This window comes from Gopherus evgoodei, chromosome 8, assembly GCF_007399415.2.
Source record: "Gopherus evgoodei ecotype Sinaloan lineage chromosome 8, rGopEvg1_v1.p, whole genome shotgun sequence".
NCBI lineage: Eukaryota > Metazoa > Chordata > Testudines > Testudinidae > Gopherus > Gopherus evgoodei.
In genome coordinates, this window is record NC_044329.1 from 59,359,497 (window position 1) to 59,386,357 (window position 26,861).

Below are 26,861 nucleotides of genomic sequence, written 5' to 3' on the forward strand. Positions count from 1 at the left end.
TAATTTAAGGTTTTCCGTGCCAGTAATACATTTTAACCTTTTTTAGAAGGTCTCTTTCTATAAGTCTATTATATAACTAAACTATTGTTGTATTGTAAAATAAACAAGGTTTTCAAAATGTTTAAGAAGCTTCTTTTAAAATTAAATTAAAATGTTGACCTTACTCCACCGGCCCGCTCCGGCCGCTGCTGGGTCTGGGGTTTTGTTCACCTGGGCCAGCAGCGGGTTGAGTAGGGCCTGTGGCCGGGACCTTGGCTGGCAAGGGTCCAGCAGCCAGAACCCCAGACTGGCAGCAGGCTGTGTGGGGCCAGCAGCCGGGACCCCAGACCTGCAGTGGGCTCAGCGGCTCAAGCCACTGCTGCTCAGGGGTTCAATCCACCGGCTCCTGCCAGCTGGGATCCTGGCTGCCAGACCCTCTCAGCCCGCTGCCAGTCTGGGGTCCTGGCCCTGCCCACATACAGTGGATACCTACCTTCTCCCTGGTTCTGGTCATTCTCTTCCTCTCTCTGCACTGAGCTGAGGGTGGGAGTGCACTGAACACAGGACTGGGGGTGAAGGGTCTGGCCAGGAACTAGAATGAGGGAGGGGGCTCAGGGTTGGGGCAGGAGGTTTGAGTGTGGAGTACTTATCTGGGCAGCTCCCATCTGGTGCGAGGGGTGCAGGTGGGAATGTGGTGGGGGGATGCAAGAGATCCAATTTGGTGCCCAGGGTGGGGATGTCGGGGGTGCAAGAGTCAGGATGTGGGGGGTGCATGGGGGGTCAGGGAGCTGGGTATGCGAGGGGGGTGCAAGAGTCAGGGCAGAGGGCTGGGGGCATGTGAGGGGGGTGCAGGTGTCAGGGCAGGGGGGCGCTGGGTACATGTGCGGGTGCCAGAGTCAGGGCTGGGGTTGTGGAGGGGGGGGGGTGAAGGAGTCAAGCAGAGGGATGAGTGTGTGTGGGGGGATACAGGGCTCAGAGCACGGGGCTGGGGCGTGTGTGGGGCTCAGGACAGATGGCTGGGTGTGTGTTTGGGGGGGTCAGGGCTCAGGGGAGAAGGCTGGGTGTATGTGTGTGTGGGGGGGTCAGGGCAGAGCCCTCACACTCCTGCTGCCCCTAGCCAGCTCACCCACTCGGGGCCCCGTGGCGCACTGCACGAGCTCAACTAGCCCCCCCCCCCCCCCGGCGAGAGAGTCCCCGTCTGGCTGTGTCTGGAGGAGCCGCTCTGGGCGGCGCATGACCCCGCAGTGTGCGAGCTCCTTGCCCCAGGGCTCTCTGCCCATCACCGATTCCTGCTCGCCCACACCTGCTACAGCCACCGGGCCTCCCAACTCTCAAACAGCAGGTACCGATCCACCGCCGTGGCTGGGCACCTCCTCCTCGGGAGGCTCAGCAGCTGGCGCTGCCGCCGCCGCCAGCTTCTCCTGTATCCACCACTCCCGCATACTGCTGCCGGGAGTCGGGACCAGGTCCCGGTGGGCCGCCAATCCGCCATGGCCAGCTATGCCAAGGCGGCCCAGGTGAGCGGGCCCCTCTGCCCCCCAGGGCAGGGCTCATTGCCAGGTGAGGGGATGCAGGAGCCCACGGGCAGGCCGCTAAGGCGGCTCTTCTCTCGGCTGGCACGCGGTCTACCCCTCACTGGCTGTGTGTCCTCGGGACTCTGACAGGCAGCAGCCTGCCCTTAAAAATTGGCTGGCGTGCTGTCTTTGGCACCCCTGCCATAGGTTGCTGACCCCTGTTATAGACTGACAGATGTATTGGAGCATGAGCTTTCCTGGGTGAATACCCACTTCTTCCAATGTACGTAGTGGAAATTTCCAGGAGCAGGTGTGTGTGTGTGTGTGTGTGTGTGTATATATATATGCAAGCAAGAAGCAGGCTAGAGGTAAGGAGGTTAGTTCAATCAGGGAGGATGAGGCCCTCTTCTAGCAGTTGGGGTGTGAAAACCCAGGGAGGAGGAACTACTTTTGTAGTTGGCAAGCCATTCACAGTCTTTGTTTAATCCTGAGCTGATGATGTCAAATTTGCAGATGAACTGAAGCTCGGCAGTTTCTCTGTGAGGTCTGGTCCTGAAGTTTTTTTGCTGCAGGATGGCCACCTTAAGATCTGCTATTGTGTATCCAGGGAGGTTGAAGTGTTCTTCTACAGGTTTTTATATATCGCCATTCCTAATATCTGATTTGTGTCCATTTATCCTTTTCTGTAGGGACTGTCTGGTTTGGCCGATGTACATAGCAAAGGGGCATTGCTGGCATATGATGGTGTATATTACATTGGTGGATGTGCAGGTGAATGAACCGGTGATGGTGTGGCTGATCTTGTTAGGTCCTGTGACGGTGTCGCTGGTGTAGATATGTGGGCAGAGTTGGCATCGAGGTTTGTTGCATGGATTGGTTCCTGAGTTAGAGTTACTATGGTGCAGTGTGCAGTACTGGTGAGAATATGCTTCAGGTTGGCAGGTTATCTGTGGCCTGCCACCCAAGGCCTGTGAAAGTGAGGGATCATTGTCCAGGATGGGTTGTAGATCCCTGATGATGCATTGGAGGGGTTTTAGCTGAGGACTGTATGTGATGGCCAGTGGAGTCCTGTTGGTTTCTTTCTTGGGTTTGTCTTGTAGTAGGAGGCTTCTGGGTGCATGTCTGGCTCTATTGATCTGTTTCCTTATTTCCTCATGTGGGTGTTGTAGTTTTGAGATTGCTGGTTGAAGATTCTGTAGGTGTTTGTCTCTGTCTGAGGGGCTGGAGCAAATGCGATTGTACCTCAGTGCTTGGCTGTAGACAATGGATCGTGTGGTGTGCCCGGGATGCAAGCTGGAGGCATGAAGGTAGGCATGCAAGATTGTGAATTTCAATTCTGGATTTTTTAAGTGAATTTAATCCTTGTAAAAGGTACAGGATTGACAGCACAGGAGACAGTCGTCTGCTTATCCTACAGTACAATAAGCAGAAGTGCATATTTCCCCACTCTACCTTGTCCTACTGTGCTTCAAACTAGATTGGGAGGAATCATTTCTAGGGGTGAGAGTTAGTTGAATAAAAATGTAGTATTACCAACTCCAAGTGTTCAAAAATTATGAGTCGGGGGCCTCCAAAATCACACAATTTGTTTTAAAATTATTTTTAAAAATAATACACTTTGGGTGTCTTTAGCCTTCTGTTTTTTGAGCCAGTTGGGTGCACTCATTTTTGTGACAGTCAGCAGTGACCCCCTAACAGCTAGTAGCCTTATAATAGCTGGCAACCATTAGGAGAAATTGGACACCTCACGGACACAGTAGCCTGAACTTTTGAACTATCTTCCCTTATCGATCTTGAGGTAGTTGAAGCTGGTCCTAAGCTGTTTTTTGCTGAGCAGATTGCAGAAGTGCTGGGTTTGCTAACCACCAAACAAATGCTAATATGACCGAAGCCTGTGTGTGAGTGTGTATAAAAGATTCTTGGTTTTTGTATGGAGTAGAGGTTGTTTTTTTTTGTACCAAGGTACAGAACTCTCCTTTCTTCTGCAGAATAAAGCAACCTTTCCTTATCCCTGTCTGGCTGTCATTGGCTCTCAACTAGGCGGACCCGATATTTCGGTAACATTTTCAAGCTTTTCTCATAACCCTGAAAGGGTAGAAACTTTTTATTTTTTTTAATGAAAGTGCTGATTCTTACATGAACAGCTGGTTCCAAGAGCTGGGACTTGCAGAAAAACACCAAATATCATGAGACTTGTGACTAAAATAGTGTAAGATGGCACCACTATAAATGCTTGGTCTGAGACTGCCAGGGGTGTGAATTAATGCCAGATAGTGGTAGTTTCTGACCATAAGGAACTATATTCCACTTTTCAAGGAGTGCTCTGTAAAAGAGAGAGGTTCTCTATAAAGGTGAATATTTTAAGTAGAATAAATAAAAATTCTTGTTGTACAAATAGTTCCTTCTATGAAGCTCTGTACATACAACTGCTATTAGCCACAGAGACCACTGAACATTGGATGAGATTAACTTTTAGTCACTACCATCCTGGGTATGATCAAACAAAGATATCTAGCCCTTTACTAATCCTCTGAAGCTGTTCAGTTCCACTTCCTTAAAATTCTTAAGCCTAATGTTTGGTCTCGGATATATTAATTACTAATACCTGCTTATTTTACAGGCTTCTTTGATCCTACAGTATATTAACTCTTGTTAAAAAATATAATACAACAGGCACAATAATCCTATCTACTTATATATAGGGACAAAAAAGTCTAAAAGGATTTCTACAAAAAGTTGTCAATTCTACTTTTCACGTGTTGATCTTACACTCTAAGCAAAGAAAATGTCAAGTCAAATATGTAGGCAAAAATGATCAACACAATTGATTCAGAGTGCAAATCAACTCCTTCTGGTTCTTAAACTAAATTTTAGAAAGACACTCTGAAGCACTAATGCTAACTATTAACAAATCTTGAAAAACTGGAGTGACTCCAGAGGATTGGAAGATTGCCAGTATAATTCCAATATTTAAAAAAGGTAAAAAGGATGACCAGCTATAACCTAGTTAGCCTGATGTCGATTCTGAGAAAAACAACAGAATTTGGGATTATATTAATAAAGAATTAGAGATTAAGGATATATTTAATGCCAGTTATTATCTTTTTATTGAAAACAGGCCTTGTCAAACAAATCTGATTTTTCCCCCCCCAAAATTACAGGTCTGGTTGTTAAAGATAACTGTGCTGATATGATATGTACTTGAATTTCTACAAGGGATTTGACTTAACACCATGTGAAACTTGATTTAAAAACTTGCATTATATGGAACTAACAGGGCATGCATTAGATGGATTATAAATATAATTGACAGATCTCAAAATGTTGTTGTGAAAGGGGAGACCATCAATGAGCAAGACTATTTCTAGTGGGATCCATAAGGCTTGGTTCTTGATCCAACACTGTTCAATATTTTTATAAATGGTCTATCTAGATGATGATATAAAATCTTTGCTGGCACAGCTTGCAGATGACACGAAGATTAGCTGGGTAGTAAATAATGAAGAGAACAGGTTACTGTTATGGAGTGACCTGAATTGCTTTGTTATATGGCCAGACTCCAACAAAATGTATTTTGGTAAAGCCAAATAGCTGGGTTCACAGAATTCAGGCAATATATGCAGGATGGGTGACTCTTGAACACCAGTGACTCAGCAAAGGACTTAGGGTCATCAAAGATAATTGCCTGAACAACAGTTTTCGGTGCAGTGCTGTGGCAAAAAGGGCTAATGCAATCTTTGGATGTATACAAGGGAGAATATTAAAAAGAAATAGGAAAGTGATCTTGCCTCTGTATGCACCATTGGTTAAACCACTATTAGAATACGGTGTCCAGTTCTTGTGTCCATACTTCAGGAAGTATGTAGAAATACTGAAGAGAGTTCAAATGTTGGCCACTGAATTATCCAGGTGCTGGAAACAAGCCTCACGGGTTATGGCTTGAAGAGCTCAACCTTGTTCGGCTTATCAAAGAAAAGGTTGAGAAACAACTTTCCACTGTATACAGAGGCCTCTCCAGGCATAGGCAAACTAGGCAGCTGCCTAGCGTGGTAGAATTCTGAAGTAAGCTTGCCGGGTGTCCGGTTTTTGACCGGAAGGCCCAGTTGCAAAGGGAACATGGTGGCTCCTGTCAGCACTGCTGACTGGGCCCAGTTGGCGGTGCTGTGGGTCTAAGGCAGACTAGTCCCTACCTGTCCTGGCACTGCACTGTGCCCTGGAAGCTGGCAGCTGGTTCAGCTCTGAAGTGGGGGGGCTAGGAGGCTCCGTGCGCTGCTCTCACCCACAGACACCGTCTCCCCAGCTTCCATTGGCCGCGATTCCAAGCCAATGGGACTGTAGAGCCAGTGCTCGGGACACGGACAGTGTGCAGAGTCTTCTGTCCCTCCCACCTCAGAGCTGGACCAGCTGCCCCCTTCTGGGGCACAGCGCAGAGCCAGGACAGGCAGGGAGCCTGCCTTAGCACCGCTGCATCGTTAACCGGGAGCCACTCGAGGTAAGCCTGTGTTAGGTAATAAAGCAAGTCCTTACTCACCTCTCCAGCACCCGAGTTCGTGCGGAGTGGGTATGGGAACACAATTCTGTCAGAGACCAGACACCAATGCGTTGATCAACGGGCTCACACTAACCCAAAAGCTTTAGAATAAGTGTGGCCCCTTTATTAGGGGTGAGCATCAATATTTATACACAGAAGTAAACAAAATGATTAATAAAAGATAATGGTCATGCATAATCAATCAAGATTTTACAGGAAAAGCAAGTTTAACAAGTAAATGCATAGAGATAAAGGCTAATGGCTACTTGATAAAGGGGGTGTCATGAGTAGTTTGCAGGTCAGTGCTTTGTTCGATAAAGGGTTCAGAAAGGATTATGCAGAGACGGCCAGTCTGGGTGTGTTTTGGCTCCAAAGTTCACCAAAAGTTTAGACCCAACATTCCTCCATTTGTAGCTTTGAGATAACTATTAATCAAAAAGCTACACCCTATTTCAAGATCTCAAGGGCCGCTTGGCAATTTCAGCCTGGGCCAATTCGAAGAGAGTAAGGCTTTTAGCTGAAGTGGGAAAAGAATAAACTGACTTACATGAGTTTATGAGGGAGGGGACACACTGAATACAGCAACACAGTATTATAAGGACTACTATGGCCCCAACAACACCCACTAAGAGGTTTTTAACCCACCCAAGTCCGGGCAGCCAATTCCATAAGGCTCCCCACCAATCATAAGGTGGCTGGCCAGAGGAGTAGTTTTTAGCCATTTCCCTTAGGTGTTTGGTACGTTGAAAAGTGTCAGAGTAGGTGTTATTTACAAAAACACAGCATTCTTCATTTATGAGGGCGCAAGTTCCTCCCTGGGCTGCTAACATCATATCTAAAGCCATTCTGTTTTGCAAAGCTAACTGGCGCAGCTGGGACATTTCCCCGGCCTGATTTTCAAATAGGGTTGCAGTTTCATTGGTCAAAGATTCTAATAGTCCCTGTAGACAGATGATAGCACCCTTCAAGCTAGTGTGACCAGCCCACCGCTGCCAGGACAAACCATCACGGAGATTAATATCTCTGTCAGTTTCACGGATGTTACGAACGTGGGGAAAATGAGGGGGAGTGAGGGAGATGCGAGAAGGCGGTGCTAGCCATGCCAAATAACATGACCCTGCCCAATCAGGGGAGAGAAAATAATAAGCCCTGGGCCCGCACACCCAGTATGTTCCATATAATGCGTTTTGGGTATTCCATTTCTCAAAGTAGGAGGTAACCCACCACCCGTTGTACCACTGTTCTCCTGGTAACGCAGAGGGGTCGTTGTGTGAACTGCAGAGGCACAATTTGGTAGTGTTGTCCTCAAAGGGCAGTGTAGTACTGCTTGAGCAGTTGTAGAAGGCAATTGTGTATCCTTTAACAATTAGTTGGACACCCTCGAGATCTGAGCAGGGCTTTTTAAAAACTGACTCTGAAAACCTGCCCCTCCATGAAAAAGTTGAAAAGGTTGGATCGGGGTGAGGGATCCACATATGGGATAAGTGGGATGCGCAAGGCTTGAAGCCAAGATTTTTACTAAAGGCGGTGCCATTAAAATATATGTTGCATTTACTTGTTCCCACAAAAGTTGACCCTTTTTCTTTAACAAAACACAGTGATCCTGTTTGATTGGTTACCCTGAGATATTTGTTAATTGGCACTTCCGTTTTGTCCCATGTAAGATTGGGTTGGACTGGATCTTTTATTCTAGTCGGTGGCATCCAAGTCATATTAGCAGTGGTTAGGGGAATGGGTGTGAAGGGGAGTCCCTGTGCTGCATTTACTGGAAATTGAGTACATACCCAGCAATCACTTCTATTTCCTAAAATACGAGTTTTAACCTCGTGGGAATATCTAATAAAAGCATTATCTTCATAAGCAGAAAATAAACTAAAAAAGCATAAAAAACATACAGTTGTCAGAATAAAGGGTCCTCTCATTTTTTTCGAGTCAATTTAAGTCTAATGTCTGAGAGAGGTAAGCTGGTCCACTGGTAGAAGGCAGTGTCCTCAGTGGTGACAAGAGCTGCTGGTCCGTCACTGTGGTCCACTACGGCTGGCTTGACGTGGGAGTGGTGGATCCAAGATTTGCGTCCTTCCAGGAACACTGCAGTCTGGGTTGTCAAAAGAACCTGGTGGGGTCCAGTAAACCTTGGCTGGAGGGTGTCGTCACGAACGAACTTTTTGGCCCAGACGAAGTCCCCTGGTTGGAACGGGTGGATTTGTTCCTCCAGCGGCACGGTCTGGGAAAACTGCGAGGCTTTCCAAAGGGTACGGAGGCGAGCCTGTAGGGAGAGAAACTGACACGCGGTCATATGATCCCCTCCCAATAGTGAAACATCAGCACGTGGTAGCGCCCCGCCTTTGAAACGGGGGTGTCCATAGAGCAGTTCAAAGGGGGATAATCCCAATGCGCGGGTTGGGTGAGTACGAAGGTGAAACAGGACCAAGGGAAGTACCTGAGGCCACTTTAATCCTGTTTCCTGACAGTATTTAGCCAATGTAAACTTAAGTTCCCTATTCATACGCTCAACTTTCCCGCTAGACTGGGGGTGGTAGGGTGTATGGAAGGAGTGTGAAATGCCCAGTCCTTGTTCTAAACGGCCAAGGACATGACCAGTAAAGTGAGGTCCGCGATCTGAGTCGAGCACAAGAGGGATGCCAAAACGGGGTACAATATCTCTAAGGAGAATCTTCGCCACTGTGGCAGCAGTACAATTAGCAGTAGGAAAAGCTTCGACCCAGGAAGTCAGAGGGCAAACCAAAACAAGGAGGTGCTTTTTCCCAAAAGCCTTTGGCATATCTGCAAAGTCAATTTGGAGATGTTGAAATGGAGCAGCAGGCGGAGGTCTTCCACCCTTAATTTTGTTAAGAGGCGGAGCAGGTCCATTACGCTGACATGTGCTGCATGCTTTCACTATTGATAGGCAACAGGGTTGAATGCCTGGAGCATACCAAAAGCGAGCGATAGTGTCCACGAGGGCGTGCGTGCCGTAGTGACCCCCTTTATCATGGTGCCAGCGAACTGCCACAGGGTATGTGGAGCGAGGGAGGCAGGCTCGGCCATCTGGCATAAGCCAGGTCCCTTTGACCAGAGTGGCCCCGAGGCTCTCCCACGATTGTAGTTCAGCAGCGGGTACTGGTACGGGGTGCGGTGGAGTAAAGGAGGAGGTTGCAATAGCCAATGTGGGCATGGCTAAAGGTAAGGTGGCAGCCTTCTTGGCGGAGGCGTCAGCCAGGGCATTCCCACGGGTAACGGGGCTACTATCTTTAGTATGGGCCCGGCAGTGAACTACAGCCAGGACAGAGGGTTTTTGGAGGGCGTCCAAAAGCTTGTGGATGAGGGGGAGGTGCTGAATGGGTTTACCGGCAGCTGTCTGGAAACCTCGAAACTTCCAGAGGTGGATATGACAATGCACAACTCCAAAAGCATATTTGCTATCAGTAAAAATGGTAACGGTCTTACCAGCGGCCAACTGGCAAGCTCGGGCCAGGGCATAGAGTTCAGCGGCTTGGGCTCCCCAGTTGCCTGGCAGTGAGGCGGCCTCTTGAATGTCCCATTCAGAGGTGACAGCATAACCAGTGAAACGCTTGCCATCAACATAGAAGGAGCTTCCGTCCGAGAAGAGGATGCAATCGGGATTGTCCAGTGGCACGTCAAACAGGTTGTCCCTTATCTGTAAGATGCTGGAAACTACTTCCACACAGTCGTGCTGATCCTGGAGGACTGGCAGGTCAGGAAGCAAGGTAGCTGGATTAAGGGGTCCACACCTTTCAAAAATTAGGTTAGTGTCTTCTAAGAGTTCGGCCTCTAGCTGTTGCTGACGATGGGCCGAAAAGACTTGGGTTGTGCCCCTACGCAGAAGGGCTGACAAGGCATGAGAGGTCCAAACCGTGGTAAAATGACCCAGGGTTAGGCTCTTTGCCTTTGTGATCAGCAGGGCAGCTGCTGCCAGAGTCCGGGTGCAGGATGGGGTTCCCTGAGCGACAGGGTCGATTTGCTGAGAGTAAAAAGCAAGCGGGAAATGGTGGGGCCCGCTCAGCTGGGTAAGGACACCACTAGCAATTCCGCCCTTCTTGTGGACAAAAAGGTGAAAGGGTTTGCTGTAATTGGGGGGGCGGAGAGACATGGAGGAGGCCACACTGTCCTTGAGTAACTGAAAGGCTTTAATAGTGTCCGGGGACCACTGCAAAGGGTCAGGAGCAAGGTTAGCAGTGAGTCGGTGGAGCGGTTTGCTTAACTCCCCGCAGGATGGCAACCAGGGGCGACAGAAGCCAATTAATCCTAAGAAACCTCGAAGTTGTTTCTTGGTGTTCGGTAGAGGGCAGTTTTGAATAGTCTTTATGCGGGCTGGGTCCATCTGTCTTCCCTCTGGGGTTAACAGGAAGCCCAGATATCGGACCTTCTGTGAGACCCACTGAATCTTTTTAGGGTCTACCTTGTGGCCTCTGGTGTGTAGGTATAATAAAAGTGCCTTACCATCGATGCGGAGGGCAGCTTCTTCGTGATTACCTAATAGGATGTCATCTACGTATAGGACCAATGTGGATCCCTGCGGACTGGTGAAACCTTCCAAGTCGTGGCGGAGGCACTGGCTGAGAATCGTGGGGCTGTCTCTGTAGCCTTGAGGAAGTCGTTGCCAGACATAACTTTGTCCCTCCCAGGTGAAACCAAAGAGATACTGAGAGTCTGGGTGCACAGGAATGCTGAAAAAAGCTGATTTTAAGTCAATAACAGTGAACCACTCAGCATCCCAGGGGATTTGGCTGATGATAGTAGCTGGGTCAGGAACTACTGCATGAAGAGGGACCACATACTGATTAACAACTCGTAGATCCTGTACAAAGTGCCAACGAACAGGGTCTCCGTTCTTTTTAGGAGGCTTTTTGACAGGCAGTATAGGGGTGTTACAGGGAGTGCGCTGAGGGCGGACTAGCTTTTGTGCAATGAATCCCTCGATAATGGGGCGGATGCCCTCCCGGGCTTCCAGCGACAGGGGGTATTGAGGGACTGACAGGGGGGTTAAGGAAGGCTTCACCTGAATCCTTACGGGTTCTGCCGAAAGGAGCAGGCCAACATCAGTGTCAGAAATTCCCCAGAGGGTTGAAGGCAAGTCAGTGAGGTCAGGGGAGAGAGAGGGGGGTGTTTCCCAATTACCCTGAGTAGGGGCCGAATCTCCTAACACTGTCATCAATAATCCTACCCCTTCAGGAGTGCAGGTTAAAGTAGCCTCAAGCTTACAGAGTAAATCCCGGCCCATCAAAGGGATCGGACAAGCTGGGGAAAAAAGAAAACGGTGAGGAAAACATTTATCAGCATAAACAACATTCAAAGGCAAAGTGAGTTCCAGAGACTGTGGGTTGCCCTCCACCCCAGTCGCAGTTTTAACCTCAGAGGATAGCCAGGGAGAGGGGCATGATTTAAAAGAGAGAAAGTAGCCCCAGTATTAATGAGGAAAGAGACAGGCAGTCCCTGGACTGAAAGGGTTAAACGAGGCTCTTTGCTGGGAGGGGAGAAAGTGAGAAAGGAGCCGGCTAAAGACATTAAGGAAATAAGACCATCACATTGTTTGCCTTCGCCCCCGGGCTACCGTCATTGAGGAGGCTGAGTTTGCTGCGGCTGCTGCTGTTTCCCGTAGTTGATCCAGGCCTGGGGAATGGGCTGAGCTGGTGGTGCAGGGGTGTATTCCTCACTTGTGTAAGCATCTGCAGATGCAACCAGACCCTCTGGGTGTCCCCAGGGGCATTCACGTTTAAAGTGACCAGGCTGTCCGCACTGAAAACAATTTCCTGATGGCTGGGGTCGCCAGGACCCCTTTCCCCGAGCACCCTGGAATCCCCTGCTACGGCCACGGCCTTTGCCTCGAACACCGCCGTGAAAAGCTAAAGCCATCAGCTTATATTCTTCCTTTTTCTCTTTCTTTTTACTACTTTCCCTTTCTTTCTCCCAGGCAAAATTAGCTACGTCCAACACTGAAGTGACTGACTCACCTCCCCAACCAGGGCGAAACTTTAAGAAGTAATCCCTTACAGGGGGCACCGACTGATTCACAAAAAATGAAATAAGAGTAGGGTGGTCTGCTTCTCTCTCAGGATCCATCTGAGTGAACATTCGGGCCCCCTCCAATAGCCTCGACCAGAACTTTCTGGGCGGCTCATCAGATTCCTGCCGAATCTGCATGAACTTAGCCTGATTAGGCGAGCGGTGAGCCATTTCCTTGAGTCTCTTTAACAATCGCTCTCTATCTGCTCGCAGCTGAGTCAGCCTTGACTGAGTCCAGTCTAGGGGATTCCAGCCAGCGGCCAGATCCCGCCTATCCATCCAAGTAAGATTAACTGCATTGCTATTTCCCCATGTCCTTTCTGCCATCCACAATCTACTACGTTCCTCTCCGGTCAAAACTCTACTTAACAACTGATCCACATCCGTATAAGTAGGATTATAACTTAAAAACAATCTTTCTAGAAGTTCTATGATCTTTCAGGGATTTTCCCCAAAAGACCCTGACAACTGTCCCCACTCTTTCAAGTCCCATTCTAGCCATCCTTTATATTCCACAATACTAGCATGTTGCAACCGTCCATCATTGCCCATATAAGGTTGATCGTGCACCTGTAAAGGCATCTCTCTAACTATACTTTCCTCGGGGGGGGGGGGGCATGCACCCTGCCGTACCTGCTTGGACATAAGCCTAGTAACTACTCCTCCCGAGGTTTGCCCCTCCATTTCCTCCTCATCCTTCTGCAGAAATTCCAATCTGGTATTCTGCAGATTCCCCTCTGCTACAAGGAGAGAGTCCCCCTGCGGAGGAATAGGGGCAGGTGCAGAGGGGACCAGCTGACGAGTCAAAACACGCCGTGGTCTACACCCTTCATCGAAATAACCTGGAGGGGGTTCACTCTCGGGAGAGTACCTGACTGCCATAATTTTTAAAGATTTCCACAGCTCTGCTGCTGTGTCCCAACAAAACCAGTAACATAACTGTCCCAGATGGTCTTTTTCGATCTGGCTCTTTACTCCTCTTAAGGCAGCCTGTTCGAAAGAGCCATACGAAGGCCACCTTATCTCCGGGTCGGCCAATACCGCGGTATACCCAGTCCAATTCCTTACACATAGTGTGTACAATTTCTTCCTAGACATTCCTGTCTGTACTGGCAGTTTCCCTTCGTTCCATAACTTATTTACAATCCCCAACGGACTCTCAAGAGGCACGCTAGTCCCTTGACCCATGGTGTCTGACAGGAGCCCTCCAACTGGCGTTTACCCTGCTGTCCAACACACGACCCCTCAATATTGAATTGGCTGGGAGAAATCTCCTGTGGCGCCTTGCCAATTCATATATGAGTGGTCTGACCACTGGACAGAGGTACCGCACCAGAAGGTATCCCGGACGAGCCCCCAAATTGTTAGGTAATAAAGCAAGTCCTTACTCACCTCTCCAGCACCCGAGTTCGTGCGGAGTGGGTATGGGCACACAATTCTGTCAGAGACCAGACACCAATGCGTTGATCAACGGGCTCACACTAACCCAAAAGCTTTAGAATAAGTGTGGCCCCTTTATTAGGGGTGAGCATCAATATTTATACACAGAAGTAAACAAAGTGATTAATAAAAGATAATGGTCATGCATAATCAATCAAGATTTTACAGGAAAAGCAAGTTTAACAAGTAAATGCATAGAGATAAAGGCTAATGGCTACTTGATAAAGGGGGTGTCATGAGTAGTTTGCAGGTCAGTGCTTTGTTCGATAAAGGGTTCAGAAAGGATTATGCAGAGACGGCCAGTCTGGGTGTGTTTTGGCTCCAAAGTTCACCAAAAGTTTAGACCCAACACCTGCACCCCAACCCCAAGTCTCAACCTCTGTCCAGCCCTGAGTCCTGCCAGACCCAGAACCCCCTCATGCACCCTAAACCCCGCATCCCTGGGCCCACCAGAGCCTGTATCCCCAGCCCAAGCCCTCACATTCCCGCCCCAGCCCAGAGTCCTCTCCACACCCTGAACCCCTCATCCCTGGCACCAGCCCGGAGTCTGTACCCCCTCCTGCACTCTGACCCCCTGCCTCAACCCGCAGCCCCCTCCTGCATGCCAAATCCCTCGGCCCCAGCCTGGAACCCTCTCCTGCATCCCAAACCCCTCATCCCCCAGCCCCACCCCAGAGCTCACACCTCCAGCTGGAGCCCTCACCCCCCCGCACCCCAACTCTTTGCCTCAGAATGGAACCCCCTCCCACAGCCTGAACCCCTCATTTCTGGCCGCACCGTCAGTTAGAGCCCTCACTCCCTCCTGCACTGCAGCCCCCTGCCCCAGAGCAGTGAAAGTGAGTGAGGGTGGGGGAGAGTGAGCCATTGAGGGAGGGAGAATGTAGTGAGCAGAGGCAGGGAAGGGGCAGAGCTAGGGAGTTTGGTTTTGTGTGATTAGAAAGTTGGCAATGCTATTCTGAACGCAGGAGATTACAGAACCTCCGCTGGTTCCTTCCATGGGTAGCAGTGGGGGGCAAAGCCAGCTGGGATTCTGAGAAGCAGGAAGCAGCCCCTTGCTGGGCTTCCTGTGAAGTGCTCCCAGCCCCTCCCGAGGGGCTCTAGAAGCAGCAAATGGTCTCTAGATAGGCTGCTGGGGGTTTGCCTCAGCAGGGATAAGATTGCAGCTGTGATTCAGGTACTGAGCGTTGCTGCGGTTTTGGCCACAAGCAGAGCAATTTGCATGCTTCATGTGGGCCCCAAGCCCACACCTGCTGCTCAGCAACTGGCCCTTGTGGGCTCTGTTGCCTAGACCTCACTGTGGTTATTCCTTGCTAGGGAGTCTGACAGCAAGAAGCTAAACTGGAAAAGTGGGAGGGTTGTTGGGGGCCAGGTGGGGTTGCAGGCTGAAATGAGAGAAGGGTGCCTAAATCCCATTATGGTTGAGCTGAGTAGTTCCAGGGAAAGATTGCAGGGGGTCCCTGGTCCCAGGGAAAGGGAGAATGAGGAGGCCTGGTGAGGGTTATGGGGGGCAGATAGGGAGTGGGTCCCAAGTTCCAGGGGGTGGAGGAGGCTGCAGAAGGATTGCAGGGGTGGATGGGGATTGAGTCCCTCCCACAAACTTATAAGAGGGGGTGGCATACTGAAGTTTTGCTATGGGAGCAGTTTGGCTTGAGCAGTCTCGGGGGGGGTATAAATAATTACATATTAGTAAGACGTTAGTATGATCAAGGGCTTTTCAGTCTTGCTCACAAATGCATAGCAAGATCCAATGGCTGGGAATTGAAGTAAGACACAGTCAATTTTGAAATAAGATGCCATTTCATAGTGGTGAGGGGCAGTACACTTTAGAACAGTTTATCCAGGGATTAGTGGACTCCCCTTTGCTTGGAGTCTTTAAAATGAGGCCATGGCCACACTGGCGCTTTACAGCGCTGCAACTTTCGCGCTCAGGGGTGTGAAAAAACACCCCCCTGAGCGCTGCAAGATACAGCGCTGTAAAGCCTCAGTGTAATCAGTGCCGCAGCGCTGGGAGCGCGCTGCAAGCTACACCCGTAAGGGATGTGGTTTACGTGCAGCGCTGGGAGAGCTCTCTCCCAGCGCTGGCGCTCTGACCACACTCACACTTCAAAGTGCTCCCGCAGGGCTTTGAAATGTCAAGTGTAGCCATACCCTGAGATTAGATATTTGTAAAAGACAGCTTCTGGGAGAAGTTCTGTGGCTTGTGGAGGGTTGCTTCTGGCCTTGAAGTCTGTATCTGTGAATCTACAAATTTTAATCCATTCCCTTTTGTGACGAAGTGGGAATGTTCTTGATGTGTTCTTTGAATGCTGAGTGGGGAGTATTGACCTGGGAAGGTTGCAAAGGAGTTTTGCTGGGACTGTATGCATTGGGGAAGGGAGGATACCTGAGCATGTAACATAAGAACCCCGGGGTGGGGGAGTTGGAGGCCAGGTGACATCTCTGCCCAGGAAACTGGACAAAGGGTCGGGGAGGAGCCGACGGGAGGATGAGTGAGACAGCTGGAGGGAGTTTCAGTTTGGAGCTGGCTGGGAAATGGAGAGGGGTGCCTCGATGGGGCTTGGGCTTCCTAACAGGGCTGTGGCCTCCCTGGGGCCCCCAGATGGACCTAACTAAAGGGGATCCTGTTGTTTGTACCGGCAAGGGCTGTTCTGGACTGTGTTCCTGCTGTCTAAATAAACTTTCTGTTTTACTGGCTGGCTGAGAGTCATGGTGAATCGCAGGAAACCGAGGGTGCAGGGCCTTGTCTCCCCCACACTCCGTGACACCTTTGTTAATGTGTGTGCTGCCTTGTGACTAGGTACAGCATTCCCAGGTTTTTTACTCTGTGTTCCTGCTGACATGGTCTTCTTGCGATTGCCTTTTACCTTTAGTTTCACCCCTTTCAGGCTAAACCAGGGTTTTCACCCACTAATCCCAGGATCTCACACCAGGTTGATGACCCTAGTCCAGCCTAATACTCTTTCTGGTCCCTTGTGTCTGGGATCTTCCTGATGAGGTTGTAGGGGAACCCATTCCTTCCCTCTCCCCAGAGACCCTTGTAGCAAATGGTTAAGATCTGTCTGTCGGACCTCTTAATTTTGCTGCTTCTCCACCTTCTCTTCGGGGGGGCTTGTATTCTTAGTGGGGTTCTACCCCAGGGTAAAGCTCCTACTTCCAGTTTTTAAGGCAACAAAGGAAAGGAAGCTAACAAAAATAAAGAGCAGCATCAACTGCTTACAGGCAATTAAAATAACTTGTCTCTTTGCTGTGCTCCTTTCTGGGTACTGCGGGTAAGAATTCTATCTCTCTCCCCAGGCTGGGCCAATGTGAACTGAGTTTCTCTATTTTTAAGGCATCTTCTCCAACACTGGTGTGCCTTGCAGGTATGGTGGGATGGGGCTGTCTGTTCCCAAAGCAATATTTTAGCCCTTTCTTGACTGGTCTTGAGTTTGTACATCCTGTCACAGTGGGCTGTGGAGAGAACAGAAACCTCTGTGTTGTCCTCGGCGTTGTCATAAATCTTTCAGCTCTGCATTAAGACAAGGATGATAATTAAATCTCATGCTTCAGGCCTTCAGCTGGTCACCTGCAGCAGCCAGGAAGGAATTGTGTCCCTGATGCACAATTGGCCAGATATATTCTGGGATTTATTTTTTTTTCACCTTTCTTGGAAGCATCAGGATGGCCACAGCTGGAGACAAGGCAGTGGATGAGGTGGACGGGTGCTGTAAACTGGTGCAGAGAATCCTCTTTCTCAGGTGCTTGATTGGTGTGTTTTGCTCCAGTGGTTAGATTCAGACTGATTGTAGGAGCTGAATTTTATAATGTACTGTGAGAATGAATAATGTACTATGAGAATTAATATATGATTTGATTTCATCCTGTCAGCCACCCTTTTTGAATAGCGGAAAGGAATGACAGACTAGAACAATCCTTCTGACTGATTATGGTCACCTTTTGTTTTAGGATGTGTTATAATGTCTACTATGGTTTCCTATATATATTACAAATTAGGCACTCTAGTTAAATATACATGTCTTTGTTTTAAGGTTTAGTAAGTAAAAGACAGGATCTCTATTGCGTCTATGTTAAATAGATAGAGAAACATTGAAGGCAGGGTTTAATTTGCAATGCCTTTTTGCTTGATATAAAATACTATTGTTTATATTCTCAATCTGTTTGTGTGAATGAGCATGTATGCATCAGGAAAAGATAACGTGTAAAGGCCATTGTTATAGCCAGAGTCAAGGAAGAAAAAGTAAAAAGACTTAAAGGACATCAAAGAATCATCAACGCACATCCATAATGAAGAGCAGATTGATGACCATGAGGTAAAGGCTGGCACCCCTGAGGACAACTGATTAAATCAAAACAAAGACAGGATAATCCTCTCGGAGGTGTATTGGAATGTTTGCACCAATTAAGAAGTAATCGATCACAAACTGACACAGCAAAATCCATAGACTTCAACAAAAGAAAAAACCTATAAGAACCAGGGTGCTTGGCCATGGAACTTAGGTATGTCTTGCCACACTCCAGGAGCATCGGATCACGACCGACAAGAGCCCAGCTCCACACTCATGCTCAGTCTAACTGGCTATTAGATTGACTCGAGCTACAACAGACTAGTTACTATAAACATCACTGGCAGGCCTGTGTGTGTGTGTGTGTGTGTGTGTGTGTGTGTGTGTGTGTGTGTGTGTGTGTGTGTGTGTGTGACTGAAAAGCATATGCTAACTGTTGTATTCTCAATAAATGCTCTGTGTTTACCTTCCTCTATAAAGATCCCGTGTGCTTTGTATGAGCATAACGTGATTACCAGACTTGGGGTTGGGAAGGATTTTCCCCCCTTGTCAGGTTGGCAGGGACCTTTTTTTGTCATCCTCTGCAGCATGAGGCATGGATCACCATATAGAGTCATCTCTCACCTAATCAGTTCCCTGCAATTGCAGGGGCCTTGGGAATTGGTTGGCAACTCATTCTTTTCTGTTCCCTGCCCATGGCACCCAGCTCAGGCTCCTGAGGTATGAAATGCTGTAATATAATCAAAGTTTATGGGTTCAATATTGGGGTGAAATTTAATGGCATGTGATATACAGGAGGTCAAGCTAGAAGATGATTAAATGTCCTGTCTGGCCTGAAACTCCTTTAAACTTCTTTAAACAATGCTTACAGATGAACCAGAATTTGAAGGACTCCATCTTTGGCCATCCTACACCCTACCGCCTCCTAATCAGGTCCTTTGTCAAGCAGTTTGGGTAAATCCAAGAATTGTTCAGTCTTAAAGTTGATTCCTCTGGATCAAGATTTAGACATATTAACAGAGCAATGCTGGGAATTTTGCACTTCTGCTGGTGGTGTATGTATTTTGTGGTTAAATAGAGGCTGCCAATCCACCAGCTTCCATAAACAGTAAGTTCATACCATTATTCCGTATACATGACTTGGCTTGTTCTGTTCCCTTTTGAGAAGAAAGGAACTGGAATGATTTTACAGAGCAGTTAACATTCAAAACAAAACCTCTTGTGTTGTAAACTTTGCTTTCATATTTTGCAGTTCCGGTGTCGTACTTTTAAACTTCCTCTATAGTGGATAATCAAGATTTTGTGTAACATTGCCATTACGCTTACTGACTTTGTAAAACATGGAAAACGAATCTCATACAGATATTATGATCTTCATTCCCTTCATAAATCTCTCTTCCAGCCTAAAGTATCTTGATGCTTAATTTATTATAAAATACCCATATCATAGTGTCCCAAGGAGGAAGCAAAGAAGGGGTGGGGAAAGAGATAAGACATTTTGCTGAGATGTGGGACCAGACTCTCCTGGTATAGAGTTCTGTCTGATCTCTTAATTCAGAAACAGGAATGGCATTAATAACCATATTTTCGATGAAGGACTTTACAAATGTTAACTCATTACTTCTTCAAAAACTCCATGAGGTAGCTAAATACAGTACCTCTCCATTTTAAAGATGGAGAAACTGAGGTATGGAAGTGTAAATCACTTGCTCTAGTCTCCAGAAGCAGTTAGTCTCAGAGCTAGAATTAGGAATCAGGAGTTTCTGGCCTTTAGTCCTGCATTCAGACCACATTGTGGAAAAGAGCAGAAACAAATTCCCCATTCTGCAGGTGGTTTTCAATCCCTTTCTAAAGCAGAGGGAGTAGCAGTGAGAGCTTATAACATGCTTTGAAAACATATCTGGATATATCAAGTTATTCTTTAAAAACAAAAGTCAGCATAAGCAAACCTCAGATTAAGCATCTTTATCAGAAGGAAGCATATATGCCTGATCCAAGCAATACAAATATACTGCAGAGCAGAAATGAAATCAAATGGGCATTGTAGCATGTTTTTTACCAGTATGATGATGATCTGTAGTGGTCAGATTTCAAAGGACATTCTGTACATGTAGTTGGCAGGAAAGTGCACAATTAGTATAACAGACATGCTTGTAATTTGGAATAACCACACCTGATATAGATTTGCACTGTGTTCATCTCTAAAGCTAGCATTATAACAAAAGTTATTTGTAGGTATGCATGTTATCTAAATGCTAACAATCCTAACATTTGATAAACAGGTTTGCATGTTGATAGCATCCATTTTTTTTCTTTTTTTTTAAAACTAATATGTGATGTAGATCTCCACCTTGTGGTTGGTAGTGTTAAGGGTGCTTAAATTCTAAGGAGTGTACACTTTTTGTCCCATAAGCTTGCATCTCTAGCTAGTTATTAGTATAGAGATTATTTCTTTATGATGCATATTTTTCAGCTAGAAGTGTGTATTATTTTGACACATGTTCTCACTAAGAATTTTTTCCAAACCTACAGAACCGTATAGCAATGTGAAAAATATCATAAAGTGCCATCTCTTCTTGAAGAGTCCATCTTAGGGACTTTTCATCAGTTCTGTTGCACGTTGGCACTCATAGGACTTGCTTAAAAGACAAAAATACATTTTTACTAGTATTTATCTTGTTATCCTGCAGAGCTAATGCAGCTAAAAGGAAATTCCAGCTTGTGTATCATTAGCAAAATTGTATACTGAATTCTAGGTACAGGCCCAATCTAGTTACACATCTGCAAATCACGTTAAGGCAATGGGAACTGAGGACATAATTTGGCCTACAGAAACTTCATTGCTGGGATGATGTGCAATAAGGAAAGATCTCAGCTTGATTTTCAGGTTCCAAGTGGAGTTTTCAGGACTGGCTACTGGAAGTACCATCTTGTTGAAAACAGACTTGAAAGCCATTGAAAAATAAAAACATGGAACTCATAATGCCATTGGAATAGATTTTTTTCAGGGCAGAGATACAGTTCCAGAGAACTGGTGAAAATTTCATTTAAAAGTGAGGGCTTGTTCACACACACAGCGTTACCAAAATAATTCAGTCTGATTTCACATCACTTGTTTTGGGGCAGGGCTGTGTATATGGATGCTGTAATTGAGTCGTCCCTCGCCCCTCCTCCCCCCTCCGCCCCGACTTGCACTGAAATAACAAAGGGTGGAAATTTAAAACTGATTTAGTTGTTTTGGTAACAGTTTGTGTGCAGACAAGCCCTATGAGGCAGCTGGGGAAAGTGGATAGTTCAGAGGAATGCAAAGAGTGCTCCTGGAGGGATTCTGTGCCTCTGTGCACACGAAGAATTCATGTGCCAGTCTGCTGGAAAGATGCTGCAGTTACTCATTTTCCACACCAGGGGATGCTGTGGTGCCAGAAGAGAGAGCAGCTGCTCCTGAGCGTGAGCAGGCCAGGCTACAGATAGGGAAGAGAAACAAGCTGACTTCTTCACAGAGCCCTGTCCAAAGGGCAAGGTTAGGAGGCACAGGATATGGAGGGGCAGACAGCATGGGGCACATGAGGCTGCTGGGGTGTGTGTTACAGTTTGGGATTCAGAAGGGCTAGTGGGGTGACAGACTGGGGCAGGGGCTGAATGGGAGTTGGGGTGCAGGGCTACATGAGGACAGAGGAGGGGTGGTTGAGTTGGGGGTGCAGGGACTCATGGGGATGGCTGAGTGGGATTGCAAGGCCACGTGGGGGATGAGGGTGCCGGGGCACATGAGGTGGGAGGAGGAGGGGTGGTTGGGTGGGGATGCAAGGACATATGGAGAGGAAAGGTGGAGGAATACATGGGAGAGAGGCAGATGTGCCTGACTGAATGAGAGAGGCTAGGGATCAGCCATTGTCTGCATGGTAGAGGCTCCCTAACTATCCCCCCCATGCCCTCCCCCAAACAACCTGTTCTATACTTCTCCCATCCACACTCAACAATCCTTCAAGTTCACACCCAGGTACCTCCCAGCAATTACTTCCCTCTCCTTCAGTCCTCTGTTACCCCTGACTCTCCCAAGCCTTTGCACTGTTTCTAAGCTGTGCAGGAAATAAATTTCTGTATTGTCTGTATAAATCCGCATCTGTACCAAATGACTGGAGGATACCTAATGTGACGCCAATCTTTAAAAGGGCTCCAGAGGTGACCCTGGCAACTACAGGCCAGTAAGCCTCACTTACTGGGCAGATTGGTTGAAACTATGATAAAGAACAAAATTGTCAAACACATAGATGAACATAATTTGTTGGGAAATAGTCAACATGGTTTTTGTAAAGGGAACTCATGCCTCACCAATCTACTAGAATTCTTTGAGGGTGTCAACAAGCCTCCGGACAAAGGCGATCCAGTGGATTTAGTGTATTTAGATTTTCAGAAAGTCTTTGACAAGGTCCCTCACCAAAGGCTCTTAAGCAAAATAAGCAGTCATGGGATAAGAGGGAAGGTTCTCTCATGGAATGGTTACTGGTTAGAAGATAGGAAAGAAAGGGTAGGAATAAATGGTCAGTTTTCAGAATGGAGAGAGGTAAATAGGTCCCCCAGGAATCTGTACTGGGCCTAGTCCTATTTAACATATTCATGATGTGGAAAAAGGGGTAAACAGTGAGATGGCAAAATTTACAGATGATACAAAACTACTCAAGATAGTTAAGTCCCAGGCAGACTGTGAAGAGCTACAAAAGGATCTCACAAAACAGGTGACTGGCAACAAAATGTCAGATGAAATTCAATGTTGACAAATGCAAAGTAATGCACATTGGAAAACATAATCCTAACTATACACATACAATGATGGGGTCTAAATTAGCTGTTACCACTCAAGAAAGAGATCTTGGGGTCATTGTGGATAGTTCTCTGAAATCAGCCACTCAACATGCAGCGGCAGTCAAAAAAGTGAACAGAAAGTTGGGAATCATCAAGAAAGGGATAAAGCAGTGGTCCCCAACGCGGTGCCCGTGGGCGCCATGATGCCCACGGGGGCATCTTAATGCGCCCATGTCCTGGCCTCCGGGAGAGCACCCGCCGAAATGCCGCCGAATTTCAGTGGCCTTTCGGCAGGGACGCCTCTCAATGACTATGCTTGTCGCCAACAAGTGATGTCATCGAGAGGCGTCGCCCCCAAATTTTGGCAGGGACGCCTCTCAATGACGCCGCTTGTCGACAGCAAGCGGTGTCATTGAGAGGCATCCCTGCCAAAATTCGGCGTCATTTCGGCGGGTGCTGCACCGCTGCAGTGGTCCTTCATCTGGCGCCTGCCAGATGAAAAGTTTGTGTAAGCGGGGAATGGTCCTGCTATTGTGGGGAACTTTCCTGGCTTCTGCACTACCCCGGTGAAGTGGGCTAGTGAAAGGATCTGAGTCCTCGCTCCCACTTCCTTTACCCAGAGGCCTCCCTGCCCTTGAGGACTCCCGTTCCACTCTCCTGTCAGGCAGAGTCCTCGTAACCCCAACAAGGCTGGGCCCAGGATTCCCGGGGGGGCTCAACCTTCAACCCTGCTGTGGTCACCCAGGACAGGGGCTAGGGTGTCCCCACTCTGGGGTACTCTCTTTGCACTGCGCACCTCCATGACCCACCAATCACATCATACAATTTAAAGCAAATATAAGTTATTTAATTAACAATTAATTTTAAAAAAGAATAAGGAAAAATGGGAAAGGTTAAAGGAAAACACATCACCCTGCTCTGTGGCAGGGACCATCACAGTGTCTCTGGACATCAGGGCACTTCACAGTCTGTTCCCTGTAAATCCCAGGCCTCCTCCTCAGGCCTTGGCTGTGCTGCAGGGACGCTGCAGGTCAGACAGTTGCTCTGGTGGTGGCCACACTCTCTCAGGCTCTGGGTGGCAGGACCCTTCTCCCCAGTGTCACCCCTGCTCTGTCAAGGTTATGATCCCCCTCCAAGTCTGGCCTGCAGAGCCTCTTGGCTGAGGCGTCTCCCTGTGCTAGGCCCACTGCCCAGGGTCCCCCTCACTCTCCCCAGATGCTCACCGCACCCAGCTCCGGACTGCTCCAGCCCCAGCTCCACACTGCTTCAGCACGGCTGCTGCTGCTGCTCTGCCTTCAGCTACCTGGACTGCTTCTCTGGCCTCTCTGGCTCCAGTTGCTACAGCTCTGCTCCCAGGGCAGGTCTGCTCTGCAGGCTGCTTCTGTGATTCTCTCTCAGCTCTCACCTGCTTCCTGGGCTGCTTGTCTGGCCCCTCTGGCTCTGGTTGCTGCAGCTCCCCTCCCAGGGCAGGTCTGCCCCCTCTGGGCTGCGCTCTGGCTTTTTGGGTTGCAGCTCTACTCCCAACAGCTTAGCTTGGGCCCCTACTCTGCCTTAGTTCGGCCCTACTCTGTCTGACCCAGGCAATTTCAGCTCACACGGAGGATGGGACCCATCCTGGCCTTCTGTCTCTTTGATTAGCCTGCCCACCCTGTCAATCAGGCTGACCTGGAGCAATGGCCTCTCGCCATTGTTCCTGCGGACTGTCAGTCTCAGGGTCCTGATTTGCCATCGATCCCTCCCCTTTTAGTGCTGGGAGCTAGCAACCAAAACACCCCCACTGAATGTTAGTAAGGGGATAACAGTCCCCGTACATTTGGGGACCACTGGGATAGATAATAAGACAGAAAATATCATATTGCCTCTATATAAATCCATGGTATGCCCCAGGGTGACCAGATGTCCTGATTTTATAGGTACAGTCCCAATCTTTGGGTGTTTTTCTTATATAGGCTCCTATTACCCCTCCCCCCCCATTCTGATTTTTCTCATTTGCTGTCTGGTCACCATAGGTACACCCACACCTTGAATACTGCGTGCAGATGTGATTGCCCCATCTCAAAAAAGATATATTGGAATTGGAAAAAGTTCAGAAAAGGGCAACAAAAATGATTAGGGGTACAGAATGGCTTCCGTATGAGAGGAGGTTAACAAGACTGGGACTTTTCAGCTTGGAACAGAGGTGACTAGAGGGATATGATAGAAGTCTATAAAATCATGAGTGGTATAGAGAAAGTAAAGAAGGAAATGTTATTTACTCCTTCTCATAATACAAGAACAAGGGGTCACCAAATAAAATTAATAGGCAGCAGGTTTAAAATAAACACTAGAAAGTATTTTTTCACGCAACACACTGTCAGTCTCTGGAACTCCAAAAGGGAGCTAGATAGATTCATGGAAGATAGGCTATTGGGCCTATTGGCTATTGGTCAGGAATGGTGTCCCTAGCCTCTGTTTACCAGAAGCTGAGATTGAGTGACAGAGCATGGATCACTCGATAATCACCTGTTCTGTTTATTCCTTTTGGGGCACCTGCCATTGGCCATTGTCAGAGGACAGGATACTGGACTTGATGGACCTTTGGTCTGACCCAGTATGGCCGTTCTTATGTTCTTATTGTAGTTTAAATGAATTACTCAGAGTTCTGCATTAATATGCTGAGTAAGGAATCTCTTTGTCAAAAAACATTCCCTGAATCTTTTTTTATTGCCTGTATTGTTACAGACATACTTACTGGCTAGTATTTTGAAATAAATTATTAAATGATTGAAACTGGCATGATTATATTATTATTTTGACAAATAAAATAGGCAGAATTTTGCAGAATTTTAAAATATTGTGCACAGAATTTTCATTTTTTTTGGTATAGAACTTCCCCAGGAGTAAAAGAGGATACTGTATCCATGTGACCCCTGATGTTGGTGACCAAAGGCTATTATTGTATCCTTGATGTTCAGTAGTCAAGAATGAGGTGGTGATAGTTGTCCTCCTAATGGCAGGACAGATCCTTGGGCAAGCCAGATTTGTGACACTCCTTCTTCCCAAATAAGTAAAGGAAGATGCTTATTCACTTATAAGTCCAACCTTTTTTTGGCTCCCTAGTTGGTCACCTCAGTCTCTCACCATTAATGCTCACCCTGGTTTTTGTTGTTGTTACTTGTTGTTTTTTTAAACCACTGTCACAACTGCCTTTCAGTATAGTACAAAAGACCATCTTCTATTAGGCAACTTACGATGTTATCCCAAAGTATCTGCTCCACCTCTACTAGAAAACAAACTCTCTTGAAGAACCAGTTTTTGTCAGTCACTTGAGTAGTTAGTTACAGTGATGATTTTTATTTATTTATTTATTGGTAATTGGTACCCTACCTGGCAATTTCAGCAGAGATGCCAAGGACTGATTCTTCACAAAGACTGAAGTAACTTTCACTACTGGGAGTAGCTATTTGAGGATTAATTTATATTGGGCAAAGCATAATGCACTATATTAGTACTGCCTATTGTTGTACCTGTTCTGTGAATAAAGAGAAGACATCACTTAGGAATTAAACTGATAACTTGGCACCTTTCATGAGCACTGTATTATCAGATTACCATACATCTGCCTGCTGAGGTGTTTTTATACCTTCTTCTGAAGCATCTGGTGTGGGCCTTGGGCCACTGTCAGAGACAGGATATTGGACTAGATGGACCTCAAGCCGGATCCAGTTTGGTAATTCCTAAGTTCTTATATTTGCTGTTAAGATGCAATGAAATGCCACTACTCCAGAGCTCAGTTTAGCTTTTTGCTGCAAAGGAAGTAGATGCCACTACGATATATCATTTAGCTTGACGTGTAGGTTCAACAGACAGCTATGTGTCGTGCATCTGTGTAGCAGGCTCGCTTCTCTTTTGTGCTTCTAACGGAGATTGAAGTGAGGAGAAAGAAGATGCCATTTGTGTTGCTGTGTGTTATTAATTTGGAGTGTAATTGCTTAAGACCTTCAGAGGATTTGTCAAGACAATTGTCTCTTTCTCTCTTTTTCTCCCTTTCGGAACAATTTCCTTGTAGTTCTGTACCTGGACCTGTACACAATTAAGGATCTAATTAGCTCAGAGAGGTATTTCAGACCACTGACCTGGGAAAAGAAGGAAAAAATAGTTTTTATTGAAGTAAAAGGTGGATAAGGAGACTGCTATGAGAAACACCAAATGTGAGAAGAGACCACTTGGATAAAAGCTAAGACAGACTTTTATGTAGATGTCTACAGAGAACTGAGACTGAAAACTGATACAGAAATAAAATATTTTGGC